This window comes from Gossypium arboreum, chromosome 13 (genome assembly GCF_025698485.1).
Source record: "Gossypium arboreum isolate Shixiya-1 chromosome 13, ASM2569848v2, whole genome shotgun sequence".
NCBI classification, from domain to species: domain Eukaryota; kingdom Viridiplantae; phylum Streptophyta; class Magnoliopsida; order Malvales; family Malvaceae; genus Gossypium; species Gossypium arboreum.
In genome coordinates this window covers 95,400,655-95,413,062 of record NC_069082.1, presented here as the reverse complement: position 1 = coordinate 95,413,062, position 12,408 = coordinate 95,400,655, and the positions used below count along the sequence as shown (strand labels likewise).

Below are 12,408 nucleotides of genomic sequence, written 5' to 3'. Positions count from 1 at the left end.
ATAACATGCATGCAAGGTATGTGTGAAAGAGTGATTTGGTAATAAATCTGCTTGGGACAGCAGCAGTAACGTGAATTTGGAAAATCACCATAAATTGTGGGAGATGAATTAGAAGCTGAATAAATTATGTAATTAAATCTTATTGAGTCTAGTTTCTAATGAAATAAACAAGAACATATTTTGAATTCTGTACAATGAGAAATTTGATTCGTAATGAAGAGTGGTCAGATTAGTCAAACAGTGAAACATGGGAAACTTTGATAAAAATCTGGTATTGATTGGCTAAACCAAAAATTCTGAAAATTTTATGGATAGAAGATATATGAGTCTATGTTCAAGGAAAATTAACGGAACTTGATTTGGAGTTTCGTAGCTCCAGTTATAAATGATTTAGTGACAGTTGCTCAGGAAGACAGCTTGCAGTGAAATTATGATTATGTGGTAAACATTGACAAAAATTTGTTAATGAGTTGCTTATTATTTTCTTATAAGCTTACTATGATCTATAGGTGTGGTTGGCCGAATTATTGTAAGGGGTTAACACGTAGTTTGTATTTGAATAGTTAGATTAACGTGTTAGTAATCTAATTGTAGGCGGTTCGTGTGTGGATCTCGTCAGATATCGTCATAAGCAGGTGTGTAACTAACACCCTCTTTCTTAGTCCGGATCGGCAAAAGTCGAAAAGTGAAATGCCAAAAGCGGTATTTTGTAGATTTGCGAGTGTGCGAATGCTCGTGAGGTAAATCGATTAATGTTTTTGCTAAGCTGCAAAATTTGGACTGCAAAGTGCATGATTTCTGTGCCCTCGATATTTTTGGGCTTAATGGGCCAAAATTGGAATGATGGGCCAACGGGCCCAATTCGATAGGGACCCTCGGTACGTGATTCTTTTAGTACGTGAAAAGTAGGAATATGCATGAAAAACCCTAAAATAGATAAATTACTGAAATACCTTTAAAAGTGGAAAATTTACGCTTTACCCTAGTAGATAAATTACCAAATACCCTAGGGTTAAATTGACCTAAATGCATGTTTGATTGTTGTTATTTACAGCATGCCATGTTGTTATTATCGATGCATGGGACTGAGATATTGACAGAGGAAGTCTTGAAAGTGGCTTGTCCACGTCTTGGAGGCTTTGCCTCAATATCGTTAATAGAGTAGCAAGGCAAGCTGTGGAGTGTTAAATTTGGGTGGGTTGAGCTATTCCCACATGGAGTGTATGGCTGGTACAGGTGGAGTGTAGTGGTTGGTGGGTTGAGTAGTCTCCCAAATGGGCTTGCATATGTTTCTTGATGTTGCATGTATTTTGAAATGGGCCTATGGGCCATCTTGTTATCTGAATAAGGGCTAAGACCGGTTTATTGTAATCTGAAAGGGCTCGCCCAATACCACTATTACTTGAATGGGCTTAGGCCCAATAGGCTTGAGCTGACTTGGGCTTTGAATGGGTTTTCCTTACACACCGAGTTTCCCCAAACTCACCCCTTTTATTTTCATCCACGCAGGAAATCCCCAACCATAGTGGGCTTGGAGCTGTGAGGGAATTCGGAGTGGCCACCCGTTCTGAAAGTTTGATTTTCTTCTGGTGAACTGGACATCATTTTATTTACGTCTGAAGTTTTTGGGCTTTTAAATGTAATAAGGCCGCTTAATTATTTTTGATGGTTTTAATATGTATTACTAAGATAGGTAATACTTATTTTAACTGTTGAAATTAGATAGCTTTAGGGCGCGTTTTCAAAAACAACAGTTGATTTCAAAATAACACGACAACAAGCAAAGCTTCCGCAATGAAAGTATTTTTCCAAAATTAATCACTTTTCCTAAAAATGACTTAATCAAATCGGTTTCCTAGAAATATCCATGATGTTAAGGTGTGGCAATGGCGGTATGCATGTCTAAGATTGGATCCGGGAGCTTGGTACTTAGCGATCCGATGGACTCACCACCTCTTTCCGGTTTCCTACCGGTGCATGACTTCCATTCACTTTAACCCTTAATGAATTAATCTTTTGAACATCAAGTACGATTTTCTGGACTTAGAATAGAAAATTTTTTTTTAACATTTTTGATGTGGCATGTCGGATCCGGCCATAACTTCTGGGCCGGGATTGGGGTGCTACAATTTGTATTGTGGTTGATCATTTGGCCAAAAATCAGCATTATTGATTTAGTATATATAGAGTTCCTATTTGACAGATCAGCTGAGCTATGTGTTCTGAGTGAGTAATTCAAAATTTTAACAATATGCTCCGGCACTGTGTGTTAAAGTTCAAAGGCTATGGGAAAAAGGTATACAAGACTGAAATCAATTTGTGACCTTGAGAAATTAGTGAAAGTGATTCATAATATTTGACGCAACTTCTTCTGGTAAGATTTTTAGGGACGAAAATCCCTAAAGGAAGGGAGAGTTGTAACAGCCCGTTTTTGGGTCAAATCAGAATAGCAGTTTCGGGACCACAAATCTGAAGTCAAAAATATTTATTTTATTATTTTGATAAGGTTTACAATATGATATAATGTCCGTGTGAAAATTTTGTAAAGAAAGTTTACCGTTTGAGTGGTTAATTTGGTAAAAAGGACTAAATCGCGTAAAGCGTAAAAGTTGAATTCTATAAGTTAAAAGTATTAAATGGCTATGGAATTAAATAGAGAAGGTCCTTATGTGGTAAATAGTCCATTTATGAGATAGTGGAGGTTAGTGGAGTGGCATTTGGTGTATTTAGTAATATTTTTAAAAGGTAAAAATGTAAAAAGGTAATTAAAGTTAATAATAAATAAAATAAAAGCCAAAACCATGTTATTTTCTTCATCTTCCACCGAATATAGAGAAAAGAAACAACCATGTTTTCGTTTTAGGTTTCGGCATCTTCATGGCTCAATTTGTAAGTGTTTTGAGCTCGATTTTTGATGATTTTTATGTTTTTGTGATCGTTGCTTCGTGTTCTAGCTAGCTCGTACCCTAATTTCTGAATTTTTTGATGAATTTGTGAGTTTCCATTGATGATAGCTGGATGTTTTTGAGTGTTGATGATGGAAAATAAATCATTGTTGTTAGATTAACAAGTTTTATAAAGTGATTTTGATTAAAAATGTCAATTTTGGACCAAATTATATAAGGTGGAAATTTAGTGGTTAAAATGTGAAATAAATTGAAAATATGGGCTGATAGTAATATATGGGAATTTTGGCTAGCTTGGGCTTGTGTTTAATTTCATGAAATTGTGATTTTAAGTGATAATGACTAAATTGCAAAAATGTGAAATAATAGGAGTAAAAATGTAATTTTGCTAAAATATGTAAATTGTGTTAAATTTAATGAAATGTTGATTAAATAAGTAAATTTTTATATTATATAGATTGAGATAATCGAGAATTGGATCTAGAACGTGGGAAAAACAGAGTACCAAACTAATTGATCCGTTCCATCGTTTTAACGACCGAGGTAAGTTTGTATGTAATAAGCATTGTTAAATTTATGCTTTTAATACTTTGATATTATATAAATTGTATATATGTGATTATCGTTATGGTTAACGACATATCGGCTAAAAAAATGGCACTTAGTGTGCTGTTCGAAATAGCTTCGGCTAAGTGTGGCACTTGGTGTGCGATTGGAGATAGCTTCGGCTATTTATGTATATGGCACTTAGTGTGCAAAACATTAAAAATGGCACTTGGTGTGCGAGATATTGAGTATGGCACTTAGTGTGCGAGGCATCAAAGATGCAACAGCATTACATGTATGTATGAAATGGTAAGGATCGGTACAGGTATGTAGATGAGTTATGATGCATCTTTGGAACAAAGTAAATAAGTAAGCCATGTTTATGAGAATGGTTTTGTGATGACCTTGTGATTATGGGTTCATGCTTATGTTGTATAAATATGTATTTATACCATGATGGTTGAAATGATTGGTGAAGGTGTGATGAGCTTAGTTACCATCGTTTTTGTACTAAAAATTTTTTTGACAGTAGCTGTAGTCCAACTTTGAAAATTCACAAAAAAATTATGGAAATTGAGTTAAAGGATGAAGAAAATATGAAATTAGATCTTATTGAGTCTATTTTTACATAGAAGAAATGATATACGCAAAAGAATTTCAGATTATGAGATATTTGAATTTTCGTGAGATAAGGTCAGAATGATCTCCGAATCCCCTGTTCTGATTTTAGAAAATCATTAAAAATTGTAAAAAAATAATTAGGGGTTATAATTTATATTTTTAGAACCTTTGATGAGTTTATTTTCTAAAGAAAATACGAGAACATCATTTGAATTCTGTATGAGGATATAATTATGTTTTAGTGAAGAGGGGTCGGAACTATCGGACAGCAAAAAAGGGGTAACTTTGAAGAATAAAATGTACTTATTAGCTACACCAAATATTATTTAAATTTTATGGTAAGAATATATGTGAGTCTAGTTTCAGGTAAAATTAACGGATCTTAATTTGTAGCTCTATAGCTCTAGAAATAAATACTTTAGCGACTATAACTCGAGTAGACAGCTTGACTGGAATTTGAACAAATAGTGGAATAATATGAAATTATAATTGTGATACCCTGAGAACATGTTGTAAAAATTTGGTAAAAGCATATTAATAAATTGCTTATTATTTTCATATGAACTTACCAAGCTTTATAGCTTACCCCCTCCCTTTTCATCTCTTATAGGTTTATATAGCTAGCTCGAGTTGGAGATCGTCGGAGATTCAATCACACTATCAAGCTATCATTTGGGGTATAAGTATTCAAATACTTAAGTCTATGGCATGTATAGGGGTTCTATCTTTGTAATTATGTCAATGCTAATGTGGCAAAATGTGTTTGCCTATAATGGTTATGGTCTAATTTATATGGAGCCATGAATGATGGCTTATGCTGATCATAGATTATTCATGTGTATTTGCCAATGTTTTATAGTGTGATCATGTTGTTTGATATGGATGAAAATGTGCATGCAACTTAAGTACTTGATGATGATTTTGGCATAATTGGCATATGGATAGATTATAGCATAAGTGTGAAACGTGAAAATGTATTAATGATAATCTCGGTATGAAAGTTATGATTAATCTTGATAAAGTATGATGCTGCGTTTATGCGTAAGTTGTTATGAGAATGTTAGGCATAAGCCATATTTACGATTATTAAGTGTTCATTTATGCCATGTTGGATGCCATTGAGATATGTGAGTGTGCATGTGTTGTGAGGGTGGCAAAATGGCTTGGAAAATAACCTAGCATTTGTCCACACGAGTAGACACACGGGCACACACGGCCTGCCCCATGGCCGTGTACTTTGGCCTGTACCCTTACTTTGGTGATGATATCATAAACAGAGAGTTACACTGGCTGAGGACATGGGTGTGTCTCAAGCCACACGGGCGTCTGTGACCACACGGCCTACCCACATAGGCGTGTGACCCTGTTTCATGATGAAATTTTCTAAGTTTTCCCCAAAGTTTTCAAAGTTTTCGGTTTAGTCCCGAATCATCTTCGATGTGTTTGTAGGGCCTCGTAAGCCCGTTTAAGGGACGTTATACATATTTATGAATGTCTTTGATTTGAATGAAATTTTATGGCCTGATTTTATGTGATTGTGTATGTTTAAGTCCGGTAGTGCCTCGTATCTTGTCCCGGCCTCGAACATGAGTAAGGGGTATTACAGGTAAGTGGTGTTATATTTAGTGGTATCAGAGCTACAGTTTAGTCGGTGATGGATGAATGGTTTGGGGATTACTTGAGAAATCGCTCCAATATACCACGACCTCCTCCGCCCCCTGCTCGGCCTGAGGGAGAAGTGCCCCAAGGTATGGCACCCGTGAAAATTGGTAAGGCCCCGGTGGATAAACTTAGGAAATACGGGGCTAAAGAGTTTAGGGCTAGGGTCGAGGATGATGCGGAACGAGCTGAGTTCTAGCTCGAAAACACTGTGCGAGTTTTGAATGTAAACCCGAGGAATGCTTGAAGTGTGCTGTATCTCTTCTGAAAGTTACAACATACCATTGTGGAATACGGTATCCTCATTGATATCGGAGGAAGACATTACATGGGAGTTCTTCCAAGCTGAGTTTAAAAAGAAATACATCAGTCAAAGGTTTTTAGACTCGAAGCGAAAGGAGTTCCTAGAACTTAAACAAGGAAATAAGACTATGTCAGAGTACAAAAGGGAATTCGTTAGGTTAAGTTAATATGCAACAGAGTGGGTCCAATCAGAGATAGAAATGTGTAAGCACTTCGAGGAAGGTTTGGATGAGGAAATTAAATTGCTGATCGGGATCCTTGAGATATGGGAATTTTCCACATTAACTGACCGGGCCAAGAAGGCCGAAGAGCTAAGCAATGAAAAAAAGCAAGCTAAGAGAGAAGCTCGAGTTTTGAGTAAGAGGTCTAGCGACAGAGCACACTCTTTCCCCACATAGAAATCGAGAAGTCATCAAGAACACTCCACTTTATCAGTAGAATATTCGGGTAGATCAAAAAGCAACAAGCGACATAACCCAAAGTCTTCTTCCCCTATGGTAACTAGTGTGGGAAGTGTGGATGATGAAAAGCCGAAGTGTAAAAGCTACAACAAATTTCACTTCAGAGAATGCCGAATGAAGAGTGGTGCGTGTTTCAGATGCGGGTCTCTTGACCATTTTCTCAGAGACTGCCAGGAGTGAGCTAATAAAAAGGTTGAATTAGCTCCGCAGCTGAATGCTCCTATTTCTTGAGGTAGACCTCCGAGACATCCTGGAAGTGCAAGTGGCATTCGAACTGTTGCTAAGGATGCTACTACAAAATTAGAGGCTCGAGCCCCGACAAGAACTTATGCAATACGCACTCGAAAGGAAGCTTCCGCTTCCGATGTCATCATGGGTACATTTTCTATCTATAATACTCGTGTCATTGCCTTAATTGACCCAGGGTCAACCCATTCGTACATTTGCATGAAATTGGTGTCTAGCATGGATATGTCTGTAGAGCTTACGAAATTTGTGATTAAGGTGTCAAACCCTCTAGGCAAGTCAGTCCTAGTTGATAAAGTTTGTAAGAATTATCCTTTAACAATTCAAGGTCATTGTTTTTTGGCTAACCTTATGTTATTGCCATTCGATGAGTTTGATGTAATACTTGGCATGGATTGGTTAGTTGTGCATGATGTAATTGTAAATTGTGGTAGCAAGTATCTCAAATTGAAATGCTCAGATGGTGAGATTCTTCGGATTGATTCAAGTGAGTTCGATACTCCGCCGGTTGTGATTACCTCAATGATGGCTCAAAAGTATATAAGAAAAAGGATATGAAGCCTACCTTGCTTTCATGTTGAATACTAAATAATCTGAGTTGAAGTTGGAATCGGTACCGATAGTATACAAGTATTCGGATGTGTTTCCGGAAGAGCTACCTGGATTACCTCCTATTAGAGAAGTAGAATTTGGTATTGAGCTAGTGCCTGAGACAGCTCCTATCTCTATTGCCCCGTATAGAATGGTGCCAACCAAATTGAAAGAGTTAAAATCATAGTTGCAAGAACTGACGAATAAAGGTTTTGCAAGAACGAGCTTTTTTCCTTGGGGTGCTTCCGTATTATGTGTTAAGAAGAAAAATAGTTCGATGAGACTATGTATATACTACCGACAACTTAATAAGGTAACTATCAAGAACAAGTATCCGTTGCTGAGGATTGATGATCTGTTTGATCAATTGAGGGGAGCTACTGTATTTTCAAAAATAGATCTGAGATCTGGTTACTACCAGTTGTGAGTTAAAGAGTCGAACATGCCTAAGACCGCATTCAGGATGAGGTATGGTGATTTCAAGTTCCTGGTCATGCCTTTTAGTCTAACAAACATCTCAGCCACATTTATGGACTTAATGAATCATGTTTTACGACCATACTTAGGCAAGTTTGTTGTGGTATTCATTGACGATATTTTGATTTATTCCCGTAATGAGTCCGAGCATGCTGAACATCTGAGGACCTTATTACTAATCTTGCGAGACAAGAAATTGTATGCTGAGTTCAGCAAAAGCGAGTTCTGGCTTCGAGAGGTAGGATTTTTGGGTCACATTGTTTCGGGTGATGGTATCTGAGTTGATCCGAATAAGATATCTGCTATTATCGAGTGGAAGCCGCCAAAGAACATAACCAAGGTTAGAAGCTTTTTGGGCTTGGCTGGCTACTACTGACGGTTTGTAAAAGGATTTTCAATAATTGCAACTCCTCTGATGAGGTTGCTGCAAAAAGATGTTAAGTTTGAATGGTCAGAGAAGTGTCAGCAGAGTTTCGAGAGATTGAAGACATTGCTGACCGAAGCTCCAGTACTTGTACAACCTAAGCCAGGAAAAGAATTTGTGGTTTATAGTGATGTGTCCTTCAATGGACTGGGCTGTGTACTAATGCAAGAAGGTAAAGTGATAGCCTATGTTTCGAGGCAATTGAAACCATACGAGAAAAATTATCCAACACATAACTTGGAGCTAGCAGCCATTGGGTTTGCCCTAAAGATTTGGATATACCATTTGTATGGTAAGACATGTTGTGTATTCACCGATTACAAGAGTTTAAAATATTTGATGACTAAAAAAAAATTGAATCTGAGATAAAGGAGATAGTTAGAGTTGATTAAATATTATGAACTGATCATTGGCTACCACCTGGAAAAGGCGAATGTGGTTGCAGATGCACTAAGCAGAAAATCCTTGTTTGCTTTGAGAGCCTTGAACATGCAGCTAGCTTTGTAAATGATGGTTCAGTTTTGGCAGAGTTAAGAGCCAGACCAACATTTCTACAAGAAATTTGTGCAGCCCAGGTCAATGATAGTGATTTGCAAGCAAAGAGAACTCAATACAAGTCAGGCACAAACTCAAATTTTTGGATTGGTCCTGACGGTTGCTTGATGTTCAGAGATAGGATCTGTGTACCGAGAGATGACGAGCTTATTTGGAAAATTTTGCAGGAGGCGTATGATAGCCGTTTTCTATTCATCCGGGAAGTACCAAGATGTACAATGATTTGAAGTAAATGAATTGGTGGAATGGCATGAAAAGAGACATCTCCGAATTTATATCGAAATGCTTAATATGTCAGCAAGTCAAGGCTGAGCATCAAGTACCTTTAGATTTGTTACAGCCTATGATGGTTTCCGAATGGAAATGGGATAGAATTACCATGGATTTTGTGACAGGATTGCCATTAACCCCGAAAAAGAAAGATATTGTTTGGGTTGTGGTTGATAGGCTAACGAAGTCGGCTCACTTTATTCCAGTACGAACTTACTACTCACTTGACAAATTGGCTGACTTGTATGTATCTGAAATTGTGATATTACAAGAAGTACCGATATCGATTATCTCAGAAAGGGACCCGAGATTCACTTTGAGATTTTGGAAGAAGCTGCAAGAAGCTTTGGGTACAAAGTTGAGTTTTAGCACGACTTTTCACCCGCAGACTGATGGTCAGCCTGAGCGGACGATTCAGATTCTTGAGGACATGTTACGGTGTTGCGTCCTTGAATTTCAACATAGTTGGGAAAAATACTTACCATTGGTGAAATTCACCTACAACAACAGTTTCAAGACAAGTTTAAAAATGGCACCTTACGAGGCATTGTATGGCCGGAAGTGCCGAACTCTACTGTATAGGGCAGAGCTCAAGGAAAGCCAGATTCACGGAGTTGATTTAATCAAGGAAACTGAAGAAAAGGTTAAAGTGATCGCGACCATTTGAAAACGGCGTAGGATAGTCAGAAGTCATATGCTGATTTGAAAAGAAAAGAGATCGAATTTCAAGTTGGAGATAAAATGTTCTTGAAAGTGTTTCCATGGAAAAAGGTATTGAGATTTGGTCGGAAAGGCAAACTGAGTCCGCAATTTATTGGACTATATGAGATCACCGAAAGGCTTGAACCATTAGCCTATTGTTTAGCATTGCCACCCGAATTGGAAAAGATTCATAATGTATTCCATGTATCCATGTTGTGACGATATAGGTCAGACCCCTCTCATGTGATTTCATAGACGAAAATTGAGATCAGAACGGATATGACTTATGATGAAGAACTGGTTAAGGTTTTGGCTCGGAAAGTCAAGCAGTTGAGGAACAAAAATATAGCCTTGGTGAATGTTTTATGGCATCGACATGGAGTGGAAGAGGCTACATGGGAACCTGAAGAAACCATGAGAAGTCAATATCCGAACCTATTTATTGGTAAGACTTTTGAGGATGAAAGTCCCTATGGGGGGAATCAAAGGTACAAAAGTTAATAGAACTAATTTTTTATATAAATAATAAAAAGAGTGTATGAAATTATATATGTATAGAATTGATGAGTACAATTATGTGATAATGTTGTGGGATTATATGATAAAATAAGAGAAAGAAAGGGATTACATTGAAAAGTATGCAATAGTGATATATGAAACAAATATATAATAAGAATTAATAGTAAATTATGGAAGATTAATAAATGTGAAGTATGATACATGTATTATTTTTAGTGGAAAATATTGTTAAATAAACTATCATTACAATGACTAAAATTGATAAAAATGTAAATGTAGCATAAGGTAGATATGATATGAATAAGTGATGAATTATGGAAGTTATATTAAATAGTGGAACATGTTACATATGTTAAAATGATACGAAAGTTCTATTTAGCGTATTGTTGACCTAAGGACTAAAATTGTAAGATAAGTAAAATAATATGTAAATGTGATAATAAGAATTCATGGTGAAATATGAAAATTAAACTAAGAAATGAAATATGTTATTAAAAGCGAAAGACATTGTTACATAAAATATCATGACGATGTCTAAATTGTAAAATAAGTAAAAGTGATAGGTGAAATGTATAATAATAATTATTAGTGAAATTATGGAAGATTATTAAATATTGAAATAAGTTATATGTGTTTAATGAAAGAGGAAGATATCATTATACGAAGTATTGTTGTAAGGATTAATTGGTAAAAAAGTGTAAAAGTGATGCGTGTAGGTTATGACTTGTCCAAGTAGACGAGGTAAGAATTATTAGGATATTAGTGGTCTAACAGTCTATTTTCTAGTAGTGTCGGAAACTGTGGCTTCGGGATCACAAATCTGACTAGTGAGTTCGTAAATATTAATAAATACTATATTATATAGAATTTTAACCTGATAATTTTTGTTGTTTGAATCATTAGTTAAAGTTAAGTAGTTTGTCCCTAAAGTCAAGTGGTTTTAGAAAATGAGGTATCGAGACCTTGTTTCTATAAATCGAGTCCGTAAATATTTTTATTAAATATTTACGGAGTAATTTTATAAGTGAATTGAAATTTGGTCTTGAAATTTTAACATTTAGATATTTAATTAATTAAAAAGGACTAAATCATAAAAAGTGAAAGTCAATTGCTATTAGTGTTTTAGTGGTACTTGAGTATTTAAGTAAAATAGAATGGGTTAATATGACAATTAAGCCATCTTTTTTCTTTCTGTACTGTAGGTTTGGGAAATTGGATTAAAAATTGTTAGTTGGTGGCATTTTTGAAATTTAATATAATAATTAAACAAAAGAAAAATGGTAAGAAGCCTTCTTCTTCTTCATTTTGTTTTAGTTGAACCGAAACACCTTTTGTTAGGGGAAGAAAATGTTTCGGCATTGCTCATTCCATTGCATGTAAGTCCGTATTTCTATAAGTTTTCTACAAATTTTATATTTTTTATATCGTTTTAACTTTATTTAGCTAATTCGAGGGTTAATTTATAATATTGTTAAATATTCTAGAAGATGTCTTTGATGTGTTTAGTGTGTTCTTGAAGTTTAATGGTGAATTACCATGTTTGGATGTTAAATAAAAATATTATGTTAAGTAATTTTGTATGATTTTAAGTTTAGGGATTTAATTGAAAATAAATTAAATTAAGCAAGGTTTTCTTGTAAAATTTCAGCATGTGTGAATCGATTTAGTATAGTTAAAAATTTGGTTCTATGGGAATAGGGTTTAATTTTGAAAAATAATTTTGTTTCGAGTTTTAGGATTAAATCGAATAAAGTGTAAAAGTTTAAGAAAAATGTATAAAATTGTCAATAAGAAGTCATATGTATTAAATTGAATAGTATATGAAATTGAGGTTAATAAATTGAAATAAATTATTTTATAGATCAAGAACAAGTAAATAATCGTGGAAAAAAGGAAAGTTGATGAGTAGTCCCTGAACCTTCACTGTCTCTGTGGTTTAACCCAGGTAAGTTCATATTGTTTAAATTACAATAAATGGTAATATTATATCGACTTGTGAGTTGTGATTTATTGAATATTCATATTTATATATTTATATAATGATATAATAATAAAGTTAATTCAAGGTGAGAAAGGTAATTGATTTGTAAAATATTATGTGATTACTAGTATCGAGCCCGAATGAACA

General features: G+C 35.2%; 1 long non-coding RNA gene across 2 annotated transcripts; it reads left to right on the top strand.

Annotated features, from left to right (window-relative positions):
• Positions 1-698: 698 nt before the first annotated feature.
• Positions 699-1,814, top strand: LOC128286513 (uncharacterized). 2 transcript variants are annotated; one of them, XR_008277096.1, is made up of 2 exons: positions 699-740; positions 1,510-1,814. It is a non-coding gene; the product is annotated as an uncharacterized LOC128286513 (long non-coding RNA). The 2 variants fall into 2 exon arrangements; XR_008277097.1 differs by lacking the exon at positions 699-740 and adding an exon at positions 788-878.
• Positions 1,815-12,408: the final 10,594 nt, after the last annotated feature.